The following is a 4516-nucleotide window of genomic DNA, read 5'->3' on the forward strand; positions in this document are numbered from 1 at the left end:
TTTGATGTCTATATACGCCGGGATCCGGAGTCATGGATGATCCTGCAGTCCTGTGTCCTGGATCTTGAGTCGTGGCTGTGGTCCTGGATCATAAGTCCTGGATGGATATCCTCGATTCATCTTCCTATTATACACACATGCATTTCCAAACATTTCCAAACATTTGGACTACCTATGTTGCAAATGTATTATCTTTTCAATTTACACACGGCATCTATTGCACGTCTGTCCGTCCTGCTAGAGGGATCCCTCCTCTGTTGCTCTCCCTGAGGTTTCTCCCATTTTTCCCTTTAAACTGTGGGTTTTCTCCGGAAGTTTTTCCTTGTACGATGTGAGGGTCTAAGGACAGAGGGTGTCGTATTGTCATACTGATATTCTGTACAAACTGTGAAGTCCACTGAGACAAATGTAACATTTGTGATATTGGGCTATATAAATACACATTGATTGATTGTTATGGTCCTGTACGAGTCACCGGTTGCCAGGTACCTGAGAAAGAAAGTAATATACATGAATTAAAAAATAAAACAATTGCAGACCCCACACACACACACACACACACACACACACACACACACACACACACACACACACACACACACACACACACACACACACACACACACACACACACACACACACAGTGTGCCACAGTACTGCTGCAGCACCCCTCTCTGCCTTTCTCACACACACACTTTCACAGGGAGCAAGACTGTGTTTACCTAGCTATCTAAATTAATGTTATCGATCTGAACTAAATCGCAGACTTCATTCAGCATTCATCCATGGAATGCATTCTCTCTCTTTCTATACAGAGTCATATTAAAGAAGTAGAAATACACAAAACGTACTGCAGGCAGATGGTGAGTCGCTCGGCGGGTCCAATTGACAAACGCATATTGGTGTCTGCCTTTGTAATCAGTGGACCCACTTTGCCGAGCAACTCGTTGAACTGGTCTTTACTCATCCTGAAGTACTGATTAGATTCATTTCTACCATTTCTTTAATTCATGGTGGTTTCAGTAATCCCCTGGTAATTGAGGACATAAGTAATCTAAATTACTAATGTAATCTTTATGACTTTCAGAAAGGACAGGATACCGACAGGTGCCTATCAAGGATTGTCAACTGACAGTAAATAAATGGAATTCAAAAAAACATTGAATAGCATGTCATGCACTTTGTCTGTGCCTTTTCCTCTGTGTTTTCTTGGCATATAGTCTCCCCCATGGTTTGCTGTGCTGCCTGGGGATGCTCCAAGCGCTCAGAGAAAGGAGTATGAATGTACGGCTTCCCCACTGACACAGAGAGGAGGAAAGAATGTCTGGCTCAAGTCAGCAGGAACAATTTAACTATCACAAAACACAACAACAGCAACAACACATGTGAGGTAATCATATTTTTCACAAAACGAAGACCACACCATTGGGAAGCTTAATGTCGGTTTAATAAAAATAAGGAACAGGGAGAGGCTTGCAAAACTCTGGGAGTTGAGACTCAGGTGCAGGGTGAGGGTCTCATTGCAGGTCTTCAGGCTCCATTGAATCCCCCTGGGTTTCTTGTGCTGAAAGAGGGAGACAGGAGAAAGGGTTAGGTGCATCTAGCAACCTATAGGATGGGAAATTGCTGACCTATTTGAAATTTACCTTGTATTTTCACTCTCACTTAAGTCCCTCTCCCTTTGCCATCAATCCAAAATCAGCTGAGCTGCAACATAATACAGACAGGTAATAATTAACAGAATCACAAGGACATTTATATGGCTCTGCAAAAACACACACATAAGTTAAGTTTTTGTTTACTGTTTGGAAGTCTCAAATATGCACTCTAAATCCATATCAATAGCGATGTATCACAAAAATAGCTCTCTTCCTTATTATTGTGTAACGTTAACTATATTATACTAGCTTGAACTCCAAGATGGATATCCTCATTTCACCACTACAATCACACGCCCCAATGTTATATTTAACTAATATGTAGCTCCCTCCACCCCGGATTAAAGCACGTTAAGAAGCCCCTTTTCTCTAATTCCACAACGTTGGAGGAAATAACAGTAAGAGAACGGATTAATAGGCTGTTCGTGGTTAACATGTGTTGCTAACTTTATCCGGTATCCTAGCCTAATCTGTATATAAACGTAAAATATACTGATTTAAGGGATAATCCACTAACATCCTTTATACACATGTGTAGTTAATTTGATTCAGATGTTCTGATAATATCCGCAATATAAATCTTTAAACGTCTTCTTACCTTTAAAAGTCCATCACGAACGGTCTATTATGCTGCAACTCTACTGCGCTGCTAGCCGCAGATCCTGTCAATAGTTTCCCGGAAGTTAGCGGCAAGCTAACTTCCGGGGAACTATTGACAGGCTCCACGATCCGCCATTGCTGTAAAAAACTGGTCCATTGGAGTGAACGGAGATGTCGTAACTCTTCTATTATATAGTTCTGGTTTAACCCCCAAGCTTCAGCCACGCCCACCGCCAAGAGGACGGCACGCCACGGCACGCCGCAGTGTGGACGGGCCGTTAGAGCCTATAGGCGGTTTCACACCAAGTACTTTGCCGTACTTAGTTCAGGAGAACTTAGTTCACCAGAACTCTTTAGTTCTCATTCTCCTTGACCCGCAAAAAAAGTTATTCGTGGGTGGTATTTTTTCAAATGCTTTTTTCCGGGTTCGGTTCTGGGTAAAACAAAGAAGATGCGGGTCGGGTCGCGGGTGTTGCATAATAAATATATTAAAATAATAATAATTTAGTTTAATGTTTAAATCCTCAGACCTCTCCCCCGCGGGACCGCGCATAATCATAACCTCTGCAGCGCATCGTGTTAATTAATTTGAATACAAATTCAAGTTAGTCGCTATTAAAGGCATAAAAAGACAGAAATGTATAATTCTTTCTTTAATAGAAATGTTTCTTCTGCCCGTAAAGTGTCCAAAACAGGCTTTTCTGGATAAGCGCATTTTTAAAACATAGTCATTGTCCATGCCGGTTTCAGATTATTTGTCACAGTTGTTCCGATCAGATCGATCTCCTCCATTTTGTAGATTATTTGCGACTTTTGAATCCACATAAACACATTGGCAAAATCTGGCTTACTTGTGAGCATGTGTTTGAAACAGTTTAATCCCTTTGTGAATTGTTTCCACTTCCGCGCCGTCCTTTAATTTCTTCATACAGCGGGAATCCAAATGAATGAATCCTGAGTCCAATAACCATCAAAGTCACTCCAATAGTGCTCCTTAATTACGCTTTCCTCCTCCTTTAACAAAATACTTCTCATTCATCCAGTTTGTGACAGTAGTTGTAGAATTTTTGAGACTTTTAAACTTTAATTACCACTGTTGAGTGTGTGTGTGTGTGTGTGTGTGTGCGTGTGTGTGTGTGTGTGTGTGGGGTGCAACTTCCAACAGGAGTCATTTGGGGGGGCTCTAGGGAAAAAAGGTTGGGAACCCCTGTTCATGAGGACCCTTATGTCTTCCTCCATTCTCTTCCTTTTGGCTTTTATCTATGTTATCTCCTCCATCATTCCTTTCCTCTTCTATGTCTTCTTCTCATCTTGCTTTAGACGTCTTTGTTCATCAAGATATATTTGATATTTCTGCCTGGCAGATGGTTCAGAGAGGAGCAGCTCTTTTGTGTAGGCTATGTTGAGCAGCCCTCCAACACTGTGCACATGGTCATTAATGACCCGCTGAACAATCAATGAATGCTCTTTGAGGTTCTCCACCATAACTTCCTTGTTAACTGAAAACCCTCTCTCAACGGATGCTTGACCATGTGAAAGGACCAGGACGAGTTTTACTACCTCCCATAGATGACGACACTCTGCTTTGTTGGATAAATGCTCCTGGTAGAATTCATCCAAACTTCCACTTTGTGGGTTGAAGTCCCTAAAGGAATCTGACGCTGACATCAGGCTGGGGTCATAGAAGTGACCAAACTCCCTAATGATCTCATTGCGTCATTTTTCTTCAATGCGACCAGTTTCCACAAGGAGCCGCAGAACGGTAGTGAGTTTTCGTGTGCTTACTTCTTTGCTCTTGAGGAGCACCCTTGGATCCAGAACAGACAAGCTTCTTACAAGGGGATATTTGAGTGGAGCCTTTTCAAAAAGCTTTTAGACCATCTAAAGCAAAAACAGCTTGCAATTCTGTCTGAACTCCAGTTCTTCTTCATGTGTTCCTCCAGACCTCGCTCTGTGACAAATCCCACTCTCAGTTTGGTGACATCCATGTGGTTGACTGGGTCAGTTAAGTCAACTTGCAGAAGCTTGACTGGTGTAGTTGAATTCTTCATGACACTGGGCTTGATAGACTTCTCCATTAGACTCCTCAGTATATTAGAGAGATCCTCACTCATAAATGGCAGCATCGGTTTATCAGTCTGGTATAACTTAAAAAAAGGTGTGACTTCCCTTGCCACCATTACAAATAAGTTGAGCTTTGCTTCGAAGAGGTCATCTTGAACAATCATCTGAGCAGTCTTAAAAGACTTAGTAGATCA

General features: G+C 41.9%; 1 long non-coding RNA gene across 1 annotated transcript; it reads right to left on the minus strand.

Moving 5' to 3' along the window:
* Positions 1-1343: 1343 nt before the first annotated feature.
* LOC307037635 lies at positions 1344-2326 on the minus strand. The gene is made up of 3 exons (XR_013807736.1): positions 2257-2326; positions 1647-1707; positions 1344-1564 (listed from the first exon to the last, which is right to left on the minus strand). It is a non-coding gene; the product is annotated as an uncharacterized lncRNA (long non-coding RNA).
* Between the last annotated feature and the right edge of the window lie 2190 nt (positions 2327-4516).

Source organism: Notothenia rossii (genome assembly GCF_949606895.1).
Source record: "Notothenia rossii genome assembly, chromosome: 4".
Lineage (NCBI taxonomy): Eukaryota > Metazoa > Chordata > Actinopteri > Perciformes > Nototheniidae > Notothenia > Notothenia rossii.